This window comes from Amblyraja radiata, chromosome 48 (assembly GCF_010909765.2).
Source record: "Amblyraja radiata isolate CabotCenter1 chromosome 48, sAmbRad1.1.pri, whole genome shotgun sequence".
In the NCBI taxonomy this organism is placed as follows: domain Eukaryota; kingdom Metazoa; phylum Chordata; class Chondrichthyes; order Rajiformes; family Rajidae; genus Amblyraja; species Amblyraja radiata.
In genome coordinates this window covers 3,529,588-3,548,435 of record NC_046003.1, presented here as the reverse complement: position 1 = coordinate 3,548,435, position 18,848 = coordinate 3,529,588, and the positions used below count along the sequence as shown (strand labels likewise).

General features: G+C 48.2%; 1 long non-coding RNA gene across 1 annotated transcript; it reads left to right on the top strand.

Moving 5' to 3' along the window:
- The first annotated feature begins 5,074 nt into the window (after positions 1-5,074).
- On the top strand, positions 5,075-18,568 carry LOC116968958. Its single transcript, XR_004410566.1, has 3 exons — positions 5,075-5,171; positions 8,884-8,949; positions 18,514-18,568. It is a non-coding gene; the product is annotated as an uncharacterized LOC116968958 (long non-coding RNA).
- Positions 18,569-18,848: the final 280 nt, after the last annotated feature.

Sequence of the window (18,848 nt, the reverse complement as noted above, 5' to 3'; positions counted from 1 at the left end):
GTATCGCCTCATTCTTCTAAACTCCAGCGAGTACATGCCCAGTGCTAACAAACGCTTATCATTGGTTAACGTACTGATTCCTGGGATGGTTTTTGTAAGCCGCCTCTGGACTATCTTAAAGCCATCCTTCCTCAGAGACGGTGCCCTATTCCAAAAGCAGCCTTACCAGCGCCTTGTAGAGCCTCAACATTATCTCCCTGTTTGTGTATATAAGCCCTATTGACATATATGCTCGCATTGAGTTTGCTCTCTATATTACCATTATCACTATAACTTATAAAGTGGCAGAAACTCGAGCGGCCCAACGACCTCTTGATATATGAGGAAGTAGACAGAAGCTGTGACAGGAAATTTAGTGCTAAAAATGTAAATGTTCTTTCACAGAATGAAGGGAAATGTATCGCAGAGTTCCCCAAAGCTGAGGGTGCATAACACTCATAACAGATGCTGGCTGAAACCAAAGATAGACACAAAAAGCTGGAGTCACTCAATGGGTCAGTTTAATTTAGTTTAGAGATACAGTGCAGATACAGCGCGGAAACAGGCCCTTCAGCCCACCGTGTCCGCGCTGACCAGCAAAGATTCTCTGCATTAGTGCGGCAGCGTGGTAGCGTAGCGATTGAACTACTGCCTTGGAGTGCGAGAGTACCAGGTTCGATCTTGGCTACGGGTGCTGTCTGTACGGAGTTTGCACGTTCTCCCGGAGAAATGGCAGACGGAGTTTAATCCGAGCAAGAGTGCAGTGTTGCACTTTGAGAGGTTGAAGGCACAAGGAGAGGGGGTAGTTCCATGGCAAGTCCAATAACAGCATTGTTTGTTTTTAGCACGGAAACCGGCCCTTCGGCCCACCCAATCCTGACTGACCATAGATCACCCGTTCACACACTAGTTCTAGGTTTAGTTTAGAGATACAGTGTGGAAAGAAGCCCTGTGGCCCACCGTGTCCACGCCGACTAGCGATCCCCGCACTATCCCACACACACTGGGGACAATTTACATTTATACCAAGCCAATTAACCTACAAATCCGTACGTTTTGGGAGTGTGGGAGGAAACTGAAGATCTTGTGGAAAACACATGCAGGTCACTGGGTGAACGTACAAACTCTGCACAGACAAACACTCGTAGTCGCGATCGAACCAGGGTGTCTGGAAGGCGGTAGCTCTACTGCTGCGCCAACGAATATGGGTGCTGTCTGGGGCCTGTTTCCACACTGTATCTCGAACCAAACATAGAACGAGTGTGTGAACGGGTGATTGCTGGTCGGCACAGACTCTATGGGCTGAAGGGCCTGTTTCCATGCTGTGTCTCTGAACTAAACTACAACTAAACTAGCCGGGACACATCCCACTTTGTCTTTTTTTATCTGTCTTCATTCTGGTCTTCTCCCAGTCTGTCCATCGGGTTAGAATGCCTGGGTTTCTGACAGGGGTACTGAGGAGAGAAAACTGTGCTGTGGGAGGGATAGTGAGGAGGGAACGCTGCGGGAGGAGGGAGCCACTGCGGGAGGAGGGATATTGAGGACAGAGCGCTGCGGGAGGAGGGAGCGCTGCGGGAGGAGGGAGCCGCTGCAGGGGGAGCGGTGAGGAGAGCAAGCTGCCGGAGGAGCGGTGAGAAGGGAGTGCTCTGTTGTGGAAGGGATGATGATGAAAGAAGCACTGTTCTGTGAGAGGAACTGTTCACCCCTTACCCTCAGACATCCCCTGTCCCTCAGTCTCCCTCACTTCCCCTCAAATCCTCCTCCCTCACAACTCAGACCCTCTTCCCCTCGGTTCCTCACAACAGTCCCTCCTCCCAGGGTCTCAACTCAAATCGTTGCCTATCCATGCCCTCCATAGATGCTGCCTGACCCGCTGAGTTACTCCAGCATTTTGTTTTTTATTTGTAATCCATCACGGTGGCGCAGTGGTAGAGTTGCTGCCTTACAGTGAATGCAGCGCCGGAGACCCAGGTTCGATCCCGGCTACGGGTGCCATCTGTACAGAGTTTGTACAATCTCCCCGTGACCTGGATGATCAGCCATGATCATATTGAATGGCGGTGCAGGCTCGAAGGGCCGAATGGCCTACTCCTGCACCTAATTTATATGTTTCTATGTTTCTATGACCTGCGTGGATTTTCTCCGAGATCTTCGGTTTCCTCCCACACTCCAAAGACATGCAGGTTTGCAGGTTAATTGGCTTGGTAAATGTGAAAATTGTCCCTAGTGAGTGCAGGATAATGTTAATGTGCAGAGATCGCTGGTCGGCGCAGACTCGGTGGGCCGAAGGGTGTTTCCGCGCTGTATCTCGAAACTAAAAAAAATCATCTGCAGTTCCTTGAGTCTCGCCTCAATTTCCTGACGCTGCCCTCGCCCTCCCTCCCGCCCACACTCACCGGGGTCCCACACACACATGCACTCGTTGCCACCTCGGGAACCTCACGGCGGCCGGAGGAACAGGGACCACGTTGCAAATGCATCGGATATAGACTGGGGAAATAACTCACAAGAGCCATGTATTGATGCAGCGTTGCAGAGGGTGAAGCCGGCCGGCCTCAGTCTCATTCTCAAAATATATCAGTGGAATGAAATGGAAGGTGGACGGACTAACCAATGACTTGCTCCCAGAAAGCACATATCTATTTAGATTACATATGGAGGGGGAACACTCATGTCAGCATGCATCATTAGAAATTGGCAAAAAAGAAAAAAATATATAGGCAAGTAATATTTTCTACAAACCAATGGCAAGCGCTGCTTCATAATTCCACTTCACGTTCTTATAACGGAGCATCTCCCAGTCACTTATTTCTTCAAACTCTTCCTTGGAAAAATATCTTTGAAATGTCTTTGAAATGGTCAGCATCCTGGAAAAACAAACATTGTACCTGATACTTTGGTGCATGGTCTGAGAAGGAGCAGCAGCATCTTCCCCGTTCACAGGCCCCTGAGATGACATTAATCCGGCATCTTCTGCCTGTTCTCCATGTCAAAGTTCCCTGGAGTCTCACCTCTGAGCCCTGCGTCCCAGACATGGTCTCTCTCATCTCCTTCAGCAGCTCCTCGGTCTCCCTTCCTGAGCTCAGACACCCACTTCTCCTCTCCTCACCTACACCTCGACTAAACTCCTCGCCTCAATTAAACCCCTCGACTCAACCAAACCTCACACTTCACTACTAAACCTCGCCTCGACTAAACTTTACCTCAACTAAACCTCACACCTAAATCCTCACTTCGACTAAACTTTACCTCACCTCAACTAAACCCCTCAATCACCTCGACCAAAGTTCACCTCAGCTAAACGTCACCTCACTAAACATTGCTTCGATTAAACCCCTCGGTTCATCTAAACCTCACCTCAACTAAACCCCTACTAAACCCGAACTAAACATCAACTAAACCTCAACTAAACCTCAACTAAACCTCAACTAAACCTCAACTAAACCTCAACTAAACCTCACCCCAACTAAACCCCAACTAAACCCCAACTAAACCCCAACTAAACCTCAACTAAACATCACCCCAACTAAACCCCAACTCCACCTCACCCCAACTAAACCCCAACTATAAACTATTTATAGCCCCTCCCCCCGGCCGTTGACGGCTCCTCAAGTGACGTGAGCGGCGGCTGCAACCAGAGCGCGGGTCACGTGGACAACTCCAGCCCGCGGCGGGAAAAGGCGACAAAAGCCGTTGGTCGCGAGTCTCCCGCCATCCTCGCCGGGGGGGAGGGGCTGCGTTCGCCGCGGGGCGGGGCCACGGGTTCGATGTCAACGACAACGTGCGTGTGACAACCCGTGGCGTCACGTGAGGAGCCGCCAACGGCCGGGGGGGGGCTATACATAGTTTTTAGTTGGGGTTTAGTTGAGGTTTAGTTGAGGTTTAGTTGGGGTGAGGTTTAGTTGGGTGGGGTTTAGTTGGGGTGAGGTTTAATTGGGGTGAGGTTTAGTTGGGGTTTAGTTGAGGTGAGGTTTAGTTGAGGTGGGGTTTAGTTGAGGTGAGGTTTAGTTGGGGTTTAGTTGGGGTGAGGTTTAGTTGGGGTTTAGTTGAGGAGAGGTTTAGTTGGGGTGAGGTTTAGTTGGGGTTTAGTGGGGGTGAGGTTTAGTTGGGGTTTAGTTGGGGTGAGGTTTAGTTGGGGGTTAGTTGGAGTTTAGCTGAGGTGAGGTTTATTTGAGGTTTAGTTGAGGTGAGGTTTAGTTGGGGTGAGGTTTAGTTGGGGTGAGGTTTAGTTGAGGTGGGGTTTAGTTGAGGTGAGCTTCGAGGCGAGGGGTTTTAATTGAAGGAGGTTTAGGTGTGAGGAGTAGTTTTGTAGTGTGGGGTGACGTTTAGTTGGGGTGAAGTTTAGTCAACGTGAGGTTTAGATGAAGCGAGGGGTTTAATCGAAGCAAGGTTTAGTGAGGTATGTATTTAGCTGAGTTGAGCTTTAGCTGAGGTGAAGTTTGGTCGAGGTGATTGAGGGTTTAGTTGAGGTGAGGTAATGTTTAGCCGAGGTGGGGATTTAGTTGAGGTGTGAGGTTTAGTTGAGGTGAAGTTTAGTCGAGGTGAGGTTTAGTAGTGAGGTTTAAGAAAGAACTGGAGGTGCTGGAAAAATAAAAGGTAGACAGAAATGCTGGAGAAACTCAGCGGGTGAGGCAGCATCTATGGGGAGAAGGAATAGGTGACGCTTCGGGTCGAGACCCTTCTTCAGACTGAGGACGTCACCTGTTCCTTCGCTCCATAGATGCTGCCTCACCCGCTGAGTTTCTCCAGCATTTTTATCTACCTTTAATAGTGAGGTTTGGTTGAGGCGAGGGGATTAGTCGAGATGTAGGTGAGGAGAAGTGAGCGGAGGTGAGGTGAGGAGAAGTGGGTGTCTGAGCTCAGGAAGGGAGATCGAGGAGCTGCTGAAGGAGACAAGACCATGTCTGGGACGCAGGGCCCAGAGGTGAGACTCCAGGGAACTTTGTCATGGAGAACGGGCAGAAGATGCCGGATAAATGTCTTCTCCGGGGCCTGGGAACGGGGAAGATGCTGCTGCTCCTTCTCAGACCATGCACCAAAGTATCAGGTACAATGTTTGTGTTTCCAGGATGCTGACCATTTCAGAGACATTGCTGGCTATTTTTCCAAGGAAGAGTTTGAAGAAATAAGTGACTGGGAGATGGTCCGTTATAAGAACGTGAAGTGGAATTATGAAGCCGCGCTTGCCATTGGTTTGTAGAAAATATTACTTGCCTATATATTTTTTTTCCTTGTTGCCAATTTCTAATGATGCATGCTGACATGAGTGTTCCCCCCCCCCCCCCCCCCCCCCCATATGGAATCTAAATAGATATGTGCTTTCTGGGAGCAAGTCCTTGGTTAGATCCGTCCACCTTCCATTTCATTCCACTGGTATATTTTGAGAATGAGACTGAGGCCGGCCGGCTTCACCCTCTGCAACGCTGCATCAATACATGGCTCTTGTGTGTTATTTCCCCAGTCTATATCCGATGCATTTGCAACGTGGTCCCTGCTCCTCCGGCCGCCGTGAGGTTCCCGAGGTTGCAACGAGTGCATGTGTGTGTGGGACCCCGGTGAGTGTGGGCGGGAGGGAGGGTGAGGGCAGCGTCAGGAAATTGAGGCGAGACTCAAGGAACTGCAGATGATTTTTTTTAGTTTCGAGATACAGCGCGGAAACACCCTTCGGCCCACCGAGTCTGCGCCGACCAGCGATCTCTGCACATTAACATTATCATGCATTCACTAGGGACAATTTTCACATTTACCAAGCCAATTAACCTGCAAACCTGCATGTCTTTGGAGTGTGGGAGGAAACCGAAGATCTCGGAGAAAATCCACGCAGGTCATAGAAACATAGACACATATAAATTAGGTGCAGGAGTAGGCCATTCGGCCCTTCGAGCCTGCATCGCCATTCAATATAATCATGGCTGATTATCCAGGTCACGGGGAGATTGTACAGACTCTGTACAGATGGCACCCGTAGCCGTGATCGAACCTGGGTCTCCGGCGCTGCATTCACTGTGAGGCAGCAACTATACCACTGCGCCACCGTGATGGATTACAAATAAAAAACAAAATTCTGGAGTAACTCAGCGGGTCAGGCAGCATCTATGGAGGGCATGGATAGGCAACGATTTCGCGTGAGACCCTGGGAGGAGGGACTGGTGTGAGGAACCGAGGGGAAGAGGGTCTGAGTTGTGAGGGAAGAGGATTTGTGGGGAAGTGAGGGAGACTGAAAGACAGGGGGTGTCTGAGGGTAAGGGGTGAACAGTTCCTCTCACAGAACAGTGCTTCTTTCATCATCATCCCTTCCACAACAGAGCACTCCCTTCTCACCGCTCCCCCTGCAGCTTGCTCTCCTCACCGCTCCCCCTGCAGCGGCTCCCTCCTCCCGCAGCGTTCCCTCCTCACTATCCCTCCCACAGCACATATTTCTCTCCTCAGTACCCCTGTCAGAAACCCAGACATTCTAACCCGATGGACAGACTGGGAGAAGACCAGAATGAAGACAGTGAAAAAGACAAAGTGGGATGTGTCCCGGGTAGTTTAGTTATAGTTTAGTTCAGAGACACAGCGTGAAAACAGGCCCTTCAGCCCATAGCGTCTGTGCCGATCAGCAATCAACCCGTTCACATACTCGTTCTATGTGTGGTTCGAGATACAGTGTGGAAACAGGCCCCAGACAGCACCCATAGTCGTTGGCGCGGCAGAAGAGCTACCGCCTTCCAGTCACCCCGGTTCGATCGCGACTACGAGTGTTTGTATGTGCAGAGTTTGTACGTTCACCCAGTGACCTGCATGTGTTTTCCACAAGATCTTCAGTTTCCTCCCACACTCCCAAAACGTACGGGTTTGTAGGTTAATTGGCTTGGTATAAATGTAAATTGTCCCCAGTGTGTGTGGGATAGTGCGGGGATCGCTAGTCGGCGTGGACTCGTTGGGCCACAGGGCTTCTTTCCACACTGTATCTCTAAACTAAACCTAGAACTAGTGTGTGAACGGGTGATCTATGGTCAGTCAGGATTGGGTGGGCCGAAGGGCCGGTTTCCGTGCTAAAAACAAACAATGCTGTTATTGGACTTGCCATGGAACTACCCCCTCTCCTTGTGCCTTCAACCTCTCAAAGTGCAACACTACACTCTTGCTCGGATTAAACTCCGTCTGCCATTTCTCCGGGAGAACGTTCAAACTCCGTACAGACAGCACCCGTAGCCAAGATCGAACCTGGTACTCTCGCACTCCAAGGCAGTAGTTCAATCGCTACGCTACCACGCTGCCGCACTAATGCAGAGAATCGTTGCTGGTCAGCGCGGACACGGTGGGCTGAAGGGCTTGTTTCCGCGCTGTATCTGCACTATATCTCTAAACTAAATTAAACTGACCCATTGAGTGACTCCAGCTTTTTGTGTCTATCTTTGGTTTCAGCCAGCATCTGTTATGAGTGTTATGCACCCTCAGCTTTGGGGAACTCTGCGATACATTTCCCTTCATTCTGTGGAAGAACATTTACATTTTAGCACGAAATTTCCTGTCACAGCTTTTGTCTACTTCATCATACATCAAGAGGGCGTTGGGCCGCTCAAGTTTCTGCCACTTCACTGTTTCCCACGAGTCTTACTCATACACTAGGAATAACCTACGGGGGTAAATTAAGATCAGAGGGGGAAAGCTGAAGTGGGTGGCACAGTGGGGCAGTGGTAGAGTTGCTGCCTCACAGCTCCAGAGACCCATGTTCGATCCCGACTACAAGTGCTGTCCGCACGGAGTTTGCACGTTCTCTGAGTGTGTTTTCTCCATGATCTTCGGTTTCCTCCCACACTCCAAAGACGTACATGTTTGTTGGATAATAGGCTTGGTTTAAATGTAAAATTGTCCCTAGTGTGTCGGATGGTGTTAGTGTGCGGGGATCGCAGGTCGGTGCGGACTTGGTGGGCCGAAGGGCCTGTTTCCGCGCTGTATCTCTAAACTATACATAGAACCAGTGTGTGAGCGGGCTATCGATGATCCGCGCGGACTCTGTGGGCAGAAGGGTCTGTTTCCGCGCTGTATCTCTAAACGTAATGAGATCTAAAATGTGTGGGGATGGTTTTTTACCCAGAGAGTGATGGTGCCTAGGGGTGATGGTGGAGGCAGCGATGATGGTGGTGTTTTGGTGGCCTTTAGATAGGCACATGGACATGCAGGGAATGCAGAGTTCCAGATTATGTGCAGACACAGGAGATTAATTTGGCATCATGTTCGGCACAGATATTGTGGGCCGAAGGGCCTGTTCCCGTGCTGTGCTATTCTCTGTTCTAGGTTTTCACTCTCTGCTAATCCATTATAAAAATTTGCGGAGTTATTTGGGCAAACTTGCCTTGCACGAATCCAAACATTCTTGAATCAGTAACTCAGCTGGTCAGGCAGCATCTCTGGAGAGAAGGAATGAGTGATGTTTCAGGTCGATACCCTTCTTCAGACCCGAAACGTCACCCATTCCTTCTCTCCAGAGATGCTGCCTGCCCCTCTGAGTTACTCCAGCATTTTGTATCTATCTTCGATTTAAAACAGTACCTGCAGTTGTTTCCTACACAATTATTGAATCGGTGCAGTCTTGTGCAAATGAGTACCCTAACCATGGCGATGTGGAACAGGAGACTGTCACGCCCACTAGATTAAATACCTCCAATTTGACAGGGAGGGGTGTAGGTGCCGGTGGGGAGGGGGTTACAGAGACCAGGAATAGGGTCAGAGCCAGAGTAGGATTGCAGAGATAGTGAGGGACTTTTCCTACATTACACCACTCCGTCCACTAAATCAAAGCCATGCCCATCAGGGATGAAAGGGGTTAACTATTTGCTGATAAAGGAATACTTCCTTATTTTACTTCAGTTTCCTGATGTAAATTTTCCCCTCTACACATTCGTGTTCTCCACACAGTGACGGCCACTGAGAACAAGAGTTTGACAGTCGATATTCCAGACACGAGCAGTGGACACAACCCAGGTACGTAATTCTGTGTCTGTCACTTGTTCCCACAAACAACAACCTGTTTAGCTGAGTTGTGAATTTGTACAGAGTCGAATCACTGAAATACTTTTTGTATTAAGGTAACTGCAGATGCTGGATTACACCAAAAAAACACACAACATGCTGGAGTAACTCAGCGGGACAGGCAGCATCTCTGGAGAGTTCAATTTAGTATTCTTGCTATTGAGGGAGTGCTGGATAGGTTCATCAGGTCTGAAAAAGGGTCGCGAATCCGAAAGTACACAAAAATACTGGAGAAACTCAGCGGGTGCAGCAGCATCTATGGAGCGAAGGGAATAGTCAACGTTTCGGGCCGAAACCCTTATTCAAAATCCGAAACGTCACCCATGCCTTCTCTCCAGAGATACTGCCTGTCCCATTGAGTTATTCCAGGATTTTGTGACTTCCTTCAATTGAAACCAGTATCTGCTGTTCTTTGTTAAACATTTTCACCAGGTTAATTCCCGGGATGGCGGGACTGACATATGATAAAAGAATGGGTCGACTGTGCTTGTATTTACTGGAAGTTAGAAGGATGAGAGGATATATTATAGAAACATAAAACATTCTTAAAGGATTGGTCAGGCTAGATGCAGGAAAAATGTTCCCGATGTTGGGGGAGTCCAGAACCAGGGGTCACAGTTTAATTAGCAGCGGTAGGCCATTTAGGACCGAGACAAGGAAACACTTTTTCGCCCAGAGAGTTGTGAATCTGTCGAATTATCTACCACAGAAGGCAGTGGAGGCCAATTCACTGGATTTTGTTAAGAGATAGTTAGATTTAGCTCTTACGGGATATGGGGAAGAAGGCAGGAACGGGGTACTGATTGTGGATGATCAGCAATGATCATATTGAATAGCGGTGCTGGATGGAAGGGCCGAATGGCCTCCTCCTGCACCTATTTTCTATTATTCTATGTTATATATGTTTATTGTCGTGTGTACCGAGATACAGCGAAAAGCTTTTGTTGCATGCTAACCAGTCAACGCAAAGACAACACATGATTATAATCGAAGATAGACACAACATGCTGGAGTAACTCAACGGGACAGGCAGCATCTGTGGATAAAAGAAGGGACTCGACCCGAAATGTCACCCATTCCTTCTATTCAGAGATGCTGCTTGGCCCGCTGAGTTACACCAGCATGTTGTGTCTACCTACGGTTTAATCTAGCATCTGCAGTTCCTTCCTATACATGATTACAATTGTTCCATTTACAATGTACAGATACATGATAAGGGAATAATGTTTAGTGTAAGCTAAAACCAGCAAAGACTGATCAAGGATAGTATTCGGGTCATCAACCCGATTAGGAAAAGCAACGAGACCTGGGTGTCATGGTACACCAGTCATTAAAAGTAGGCATGCAGGTGCAGCAGGCAGTGAAGAAAGCGAATGGTATGTTAGCATTCATAGAAAAAGGATTTGAGTATAGGAGCAGGGAGGTTCTACTGCAGTTGTACAGGGACTTGGTGAGAATACACCTGGAGTATTGCGTACAGTTTTGGTCTCCTAATCTGAGGAAATACATTCTTGCCATAGAGGGAGTACAGAGAAGGTTCACCAGACTGATTCCTGGGATGTCAGGACTCTCATATGAAGAAAGACTGGATAGACTCGGCTTGTACTCGCTAGAATTTAGAAGATTGAGGGGGATCTTATAGAAACTTACAAAATTCTTAAGGGGTTGGACAGGCTAGATGCAGGAAGATTGTTCCCGATGTTGGGGAAGTCCAGAACAAGGGGTCACAGTTTAAGGATAAGGGGGAAATATTTTAGGACTGAGATGAGAAAAACATTTTTCACACAGAGAGTGGTGAATCTGTGGAATTCTCTGCCACAGAAGGTAGTTGAGGCCAGTTCATTGGCTATATTTAAGAGGGAGTGAGATGTGGCCCTTATGGCTAAAGGGATCAGGGGGTATGGAGAGAAGGTAGGTACAGGATACTGAGTTGGATGATCAGCCATGATCATATTGAATGGCGGTGCAGGCTCAAAGGGCCGAATGGCCTACTCCTGCACCTAATTTCTATGTTTCTATAAAAGAGATAGTTAGTAGTTCAGCACTGCTCTCTGGTTGTTGTAGGATGATTCAGTTACCTGATAATAACTGGGAAGAAACTGTTCCCAAATCTGCAAATCGGTGAGAAGGAATGGGTAACGTTTCGTGTCGTGACCCTTCTTCAGATTGAGAGTGAGTGGAGAGAGAGAGACACGGAGATAATGAAGTTAAAGGTGTGAAAACGAGACAAAGGTTATGAAGTTCGAGGAAAATGTAGATAGATCATTGTTAGCGGGGAGAAGCTGACAACGAAACAAACAGAGATAAGATTTAATCAGGTGGTTAGTCAGACTGGTCCTAGAATAGGAAAGTGGAGGAATTGAGAGAGAGAGGGTGAGCAAGGGTTACTTGCTTATGTTATGTTATTCATAATGCTGGGGTGTAAACTGCCCAAGTGAATTATGAGGTGCTGTTCCTCCAGTTTGTGTTGGGCCTCACTCTGACAGTGGAGGAGGCCCAGGACAGAAAGGTCAGAAAGGTGTCTCTGTGTCTCCCTCTCCCTTGACTCTTAATTGTGCTCAATATTGTGAGTTAATTGTACTCAAGTTTTGAGCACTGTATCTGGCTCTGGAGAGGGTCGAGAGGTTTACATGAATGATCATGGGAATTAGTTGATTAACATATAACCATATAACCATATAACAATTACAGCACGGAAACAGGCCATCTCGACCCTTCTAGTCCGTGCCGAACAGGTATTCTCCCCTATTCCCATGCACCTGCGCTCAGACCATAACCCTCCATTCCTTTCCCGTCCATATAACTAACCAATTTATTTGTAAATGATAAAAACGAACCTGCACTCCACCACCTTCACTGGAAGCTCATTCCACACAGCCACCACTCTCTGAGTAAAGAAGTTCCCCCTCATGTTACCCCTAAACTTTTGTCCCTTAATTCTCAAGTCATGTCCCCTTGTTTGAAGCTTCCCTACTCTCAGTGGGAAAAGCTTATGGTGAGCGTTTGACGGCACTGGGCCTGCACTCGCTGGAGTTTAGAATAATGAGGGGGGAACCTCTTTGAAACGTACAGAATAGTGAATGGTTTGGATAGATTGGACGTGGAGAGGATGTTTCCACTTGTGGGAGAGTATCGGACCAGAGGTTATAGCCTCAGAATTAAAGGATGTTCTTTTAGGAAGGAGATGAGGAGGAATATCTTTAGTCAGAAGGTGATGAATCTCTGGAATTCTTTGCCACAGAAGATGTGGAGACCAAATCAATGGATGTATTTAAGACAGAGATCGATAGATTATTGATTAGTACGGGTGTCAGAGGTTATGGGGAGAAGGCAAGTGAATGGGGTTAGGAGGGAGAGATAGATCGGCCATTATTGAATGGCGGAGTAGGCTTGATGGGCCTAATTCTGCTCCTATCATCATGACCTTATATAGTACGACTTGCCTGGGTTGCATGCAAACACTCAATTCTGGTACACATGGCAATTTCCAACCATACCAATAGATGGGCCGAAGCAAGGTTGTGTGGTTGGAGCTGTTCCAAAACCAAGCTGATAAAATGCTTTCTAACAGGCCCTTCAGGGGGTGGAATGGAGAGACTGCTTTGTTAGATGAACTGGGCGATATCCACGATAGGGGCGGCACAGTGGTGCGGTGGTAGTGTTGCCTCACAGTGCCAGAGACCCAGGTTCGATCATGATGTCAGGTGCTTGTCCCTACAGGGTTTGCCTGTCTGAAGAAGGGTTTTGGCCCGAAACGTTGCCTATTTCATTCGCTCCATAGATGCTGCAGCACCCGCTGAGTTTCTCCAGCGTTTTTGTGTACCTTGCCCGTTTACATATTCTGTTGACCTGCTAAAGAATGTAATTGTACTGTCTGGGACATGTGACAATAAAGCATTCTTCAATCTGGACTCTTGGCCAGCTTGGGTTTACTGAGCTTTCCTCCCACATTCCAAAGACGTTCAGGTTTGTAGGTGAATTGGCGTGGCAAGATTATTAATTGGCCCGAGTGTGTGTCGAATAGCGCTAGTGTGCGGGGATCGCTGGCCCCCGCACACTAGCATGGCATGGAGTCGGTGGGCCGAAGGGCCTGTTACCGTGCTGAATCTCTAAACTAAACTGAGCTCTCAGCAATTTCTTGTGGTCTTGAGCAGAGCTGTTGCCAAACCATGGTGTGAAGCAACCTAACAGTGTTCTTTCACAATTCATGTGCAGATGTTGGTGTGAGTCACTGGAGAAATGACAAACTTTCTTCATCTTTTGAGCAAGACGCGACATCAGTGTGCCTTATTGACCACAGCTTCAATTATGTTGTTGATGATATTTAAGGCCATACGTGATAGGAGGAGAATAAGGCCATCCCCCCATCAAGACTACCCCGCCATTCAATCACAGCTGATCTATCACTCCCTCCTAACCCCATTCTCCTGCCTTCTCCCTGTAACCCCTGACACCCGCACTATTCAAGAATCTATCTATCTCTGCCTTAAAAATATCCATTGACTTGTCGTCCACAGCCGTCTGTGGCAAATAATCCCACAGATTCACCACTCTCTGATTAAGGAAATACCTCCTCGTCTACTTTGTAAAGGAATGTCCTTTAATTCTGAAGCTGTGACCTCTAGTCCTGGACACTCCCACTAGTGAAAACATTCTCTCTACATCCACGCTATCAAAGCCTTTCATTGTTCGGTAAGTTTCAATGAGGGCCCCTTCATCCTTCTAAACTCCAGCGCGTACAGGCCGAATGATGACAAATGCTCATCGTATGTTGAAGCCACCATTCTGATAAACCTCCTCTGGATCCTCTCCAACGCCAGTACCTAACTCCTCATATATAGGGCCCTAAACTGCTCCCAATACTCCATGTGTGGTCTGATCAGCATGTTATAAAGCCTCAGCATTTTATCATTTTATGGTCACTGCCTCCAAACGGTTCTTTTACCATAACCACACTGATTAAATCTGGTTTGTTATACAATACTTTTATTTTTAGAGATAAAGAGTGGAAACAGGCCCTTCAGCCCAACGAGTCCGCGCTGACCAGCGACCTACGCACACTAACACCACGCTACACACACAAGGGACAATTTGCTAATTTATATACGAGCCAATTAACCTACAAACGTGTAAGATCATTGGAGTGTTGGAGGAAACCGGAGCATGGGGAGAACATACAAACTCTGTAAAGACAGCACCTACAGTCAGGATCGAACCCGTGGTCTGGCGCTGTGAGGCAGCAACTCTACCGCTGCGCCACTATGCCCCCCATATACCAATGCCAAACCAAATTGCCCAGTATGTTCGATTACAAGCTGCTCTTAGAAGCTATCTCAAAGGCACTCTACAAATTATTTCTCTTGGTATCCAGTACCAACTTGAATTTCCCAGTCTACCTGCATATTGATACCGCCATGACCTTTATCCTGCTGCAACCTTACACCACCTTCTTTGCCAACCACAACATCACAAATTTCCATATCACCTGAAAATTTGCAAATTATACTTTCTCCCACTGAGACACAAAAGATGCAGATGCTGGAATCTGTAGCGACATTCCACCTGCTGAGGGAACCCAGCGAGTCAGGCAGCATTTCATACGTTTGTAAGATACAGTAGCAGACCTTGGCCATTCGGCCCATCAAGTCCACTCCGTCATTCAATCATGGCTGATCTATCTTTCCCTCTCGACCCCATACTCCTGCCTTCTCCCCATAACCACCGACCCCTGTACTAATCAAGAATCTGACAATCTCCGCCTTGAAAACACATTGACTTGGCCTCCACAGCCGTCTGTGGCAACGAATTCCACAGATTCACCACCCTCTGGCTAAAGAGATTCCTACTCACCGCTTTCCTAAAAGAACGTCCTTTAATTCTGAGGCCATGACCTCTTCCACTAGTGGAAACATCCTCTCCACATCCACTCTATCCAGGCCTTTCACTATTCTGTACGTTTCAATGAGGTTACCCCCTCATCCTTCTAAACCCCAGCGAGTACAGGCCCAGCGCCGACAAATGCTCATCGTACGTTAGTTAACCCACTCATTCTCTGGAATCGTTCTCGTAAACCTCCTCTGGACCCTCTCCAACGCCAGCACATCCTTCCTCGGATATGGGGCCTAATACTCTTCGCAATATTGTCTGGTGAGGAGGTGGGGGGATGAACTTCCGCAACCTCATCGAGTCATAGAGCAGGGAAACAGGCCTTTCGGCCCATCTCATCCATACTGACCAAGAACCCCCATCCAAACTAGTCCCATTTTCCTGCGTTTGGCCCGTATCCCACTGAACATTTCCTCTACACCTACCTGCGCAAGTGTCTTTTAAAGTGTAGCATGATGGTGCAGCGATAGAGTTGCTGCCTCACAGCGCCAGAGACCCGGGTTCGATCCTGACTACGGGTGCTGTCTGTACGGAGTTTGTACGTTCTCCCCGTGACTGGCGTGGGCTTTCTCCGGGATATCCAGGTTCCACCCACATTCCTGGTTTGTTGGTTAATTGGCATGGTGTCATTTTAAATAATCCCAAGCGTGTGTTGGGTAGTGTTAATGAGCGGGGTGATTGATAGTTAGCGTGGTCTCGTTGGGCCGAAGGGCCTGTTTCCATGCTGGATCTCTAAACTGAACACAGAACTAGTGTGTGCACGGGTGATCGATAAAGTCACTGCGAACCCGGTGGGCCTGTTTCCACTCTGTATTGCCAAACTAAACAAAGAACTAGTGTGTAAATGGGTGATCGTTGGTCAGCACGGACCCGTTGGGCCGAAGGGCCTGTTTTCGCACTGTATCTCGTCACTGAACAATACTAAACTAAATGTTGTTATTGTACTTGCCTCAACTACTTCCACCGGCAGCTTGTTCCATATATCCACACAATCCCTCATCAACCTCTGTATGAATAGCTTCTTACTTCAACATTAGTAATCATCAGCTTAGAGCCCTAGGCTGTTCCTCAGATACCTTCCCTAATTCATGAACCAGGCACTTGTGGGACGTAACCACATGGCAGAACAGTAGCCGTGATGTCAGTTTAGTTTAGTTTTACAGTTTAGAGATACAGCGCGGAATCAGACACTTCGGCCCATCGAGTCCGTGCCGACAATCGATCACCCATTCACACACTAGTTCTGTCTTTAGTTTAGAGATACAGTGCGGAAACAGTTCCATCATCCCATCGAGTCCGTGCCGACCAGCGATCACCGTTCACACACTAGTTTTATGTTTAGTTTAGAGATACAGCGCGGAAACAGGTCCATCATCCCACCGAGTCCGTGCCGACCAGCGATCACCGTTCACACACTAGTTCTGTGTTTAGTTTAGTGACATAGCGTGGAAACAGGCCCTTCGGCCGCACTGACATTCGATCAATGCTGTCCTACACACACTTCGGACAAATATTTTTTTTTTACCGAAGCCTAATTAACCTACAAACCCGTACGTCTTTGGAGCGTGGAAGGAACTGGAGATCCTGGAGAAAATCCACGCAGATCACAGGGAGAACGTACAAAATCCGTACAGACAGCACCCGTAGTCAGGATCGAACGCGGGTCCCTGGCGCTGTGAGGCAGCAACTCTACCGCTGCGCCACTGTGCCCCGTCATCTTACTTGGCAATGATTAGCGGGAAGTCTAACGATTGGGAAGCTTTTAAAAACCAAAATAAGGCAACTAGATTGGTCAAAAGGTCATGTGATAGGAGTAGAATTAGGCCATTCGGCCCATCAAATCTACTCCACAATTCAATCATGGCTGATCTATCATTCTCTCTTAACCCCATTCTCCTGCCTTCTCCCCATAATCCCTGACACCCGCACTAATTCATAATCTTTCTATATAACCATATAACAATTACAGCACAGAAACAGGCCATCTCGGCCCTACAAGTCCGTGCCGAACAATTATTTTCCCCTAGTCCCATCTACCTGCACTCAGACCATAACACTCCATTCCTTTCCCATCCATATACCTATTCAATTTATTTTTAAATGATAAAATCGAACCTGCCTCCACCACTTCCACTGGAAGCTCATTCCACACAGCTACCACTCTCTGAGTAAAGAAGTTCCCCCTCATGTTACCCCTAAACTTCTGTCCCTTAATTCTGAAGTCATGTCCTCTTGTTTGAATCTTCCCTACTCTCAGTGGGAATCCCTGCCTTAACATTATCCACTGACGTAACCACCAGGTGGCGCTAGGAATGGCTGCCTCGCCAACAGTCTGTCTGTCCCTTCCTTGTTTGTTCTGTGTTTGTGTGTTAAATGTATGTTTTTAGTGTTTTTATAACATGTTTTATGTGGGGAGTTGGGGGAAACTTTTCCTAATCACTTACCTCGACGGAGATGTGATTTTCTTCCGTATCATATCTCCGTCCGCACTGCGGTCTAACATCGAGGAGTTGTTGGCATTTGCTGGAGACCGACTTTGAGAGCTGTACCCCTGGTGCCTGCAGGACTTACCATCACGGAGCTTGTGGTCTCTGGTTAGAGACCGACTTTGGGAAACACCAAACCGCAGGAACTTTGATCACCCCAACGAGGAGTCTTCAATCACCCCAACACAGGGTCTTCGATCGCCCTGATGTGGAGCCTTCGATCGCCCCAACGCAGGGTCTTCGATCGCCCTGACGTGGAGCCTTCGATCGCCCCAACGCAGGGTCTTCGATCGCCCTGACGTGGAGTCATCGATCGCCCCAACGCAGGGTCTTCGATCGCCCTGACGTGGAGTCATCGATCGCCCCAACGCAGGGTCTTCGATCGCCCTGACGTGGAGTCATCGATCGCCCCAACGCAGGGTCTTCGATCGCCGGCTGCGGGAGCTTCAATCCCCCAGACTGCGGAAGGTTTGATTACCCCGACCGCAGGAGAATAAAAGAAGAAGAAGTTTGGACTGTATTGCCTTCCGTCACATTGAGGATGGTGGGGTGATCGCTGTGGTGGATGTTTATGTTAACTTTTATGTAGTTATGTCTCTTGTTGCTTTTTTTATAATTGAAATGTAATTAACCTTAAATGGTAGATGTGACAATAAACTGACCTTGAAAGCTTGAATTGGCCTCCACAGCCATCTGTGGCAAATAATTCCACAGATTCACCACCCTCTGACTAAAGAAATTCCTCCTCATTCCTTCCTAAAAGAATGTCCTTTAATTCTGAGGCTGTGACCTCTCCCACTAGTGGAAACATCCTCTCCACACCACTCTATCAAAGCCTTTCATTATTCGGTAAGTTTCATGGAGGTCCCCCCTCATTCTTCTAAACTCCAGCGAGTACAGGCCCAGTGCCGTCAAACGCTCATCGTATATAAACCACCCATTCCTGGGATCATTCTTGTAAACCTCCTCTGGACCCATCCAGAGCCTGCACATGCTTCATCAGACATAGGACTGAAAATTCCTCACAATATTCCAAGTGCGGCCTGACCAGCACCTGAACCAGCCTCAGCATTGAATCCGTGTCGTTTAATGTATATTGGTCACTGGAGTTTTACTGCAATCACTTTCTCTTCCAGACCGGGAGATCGGGGACTGACGGGATATCTGGGATCGGACAATGATCGGGCGATTGTTCTTCCTCCTCTTCCTTCTCCCAGGTACCATCAGCAGCAACTCAGAAGTGTTTACAGGCGAGGAGGCTTTAACTGGTTGGCTGCCAGTGCCTAGCGGAGTTCCGCAGGGGTCGGTGCTGGGGCCACTACGATCATTTCGCTGAACATCTCCGCTCAGTCCCCCTGGACCTACCTGATCTCCCGGTTGCCAAACACTTTAACTCCCCCTCCCATTCCCACACTGACCTTTCTGTCCAGGGCCTCCTCCACTGTCAGAGTGAGGCCAAATGCAAATTGGAGGAACAGC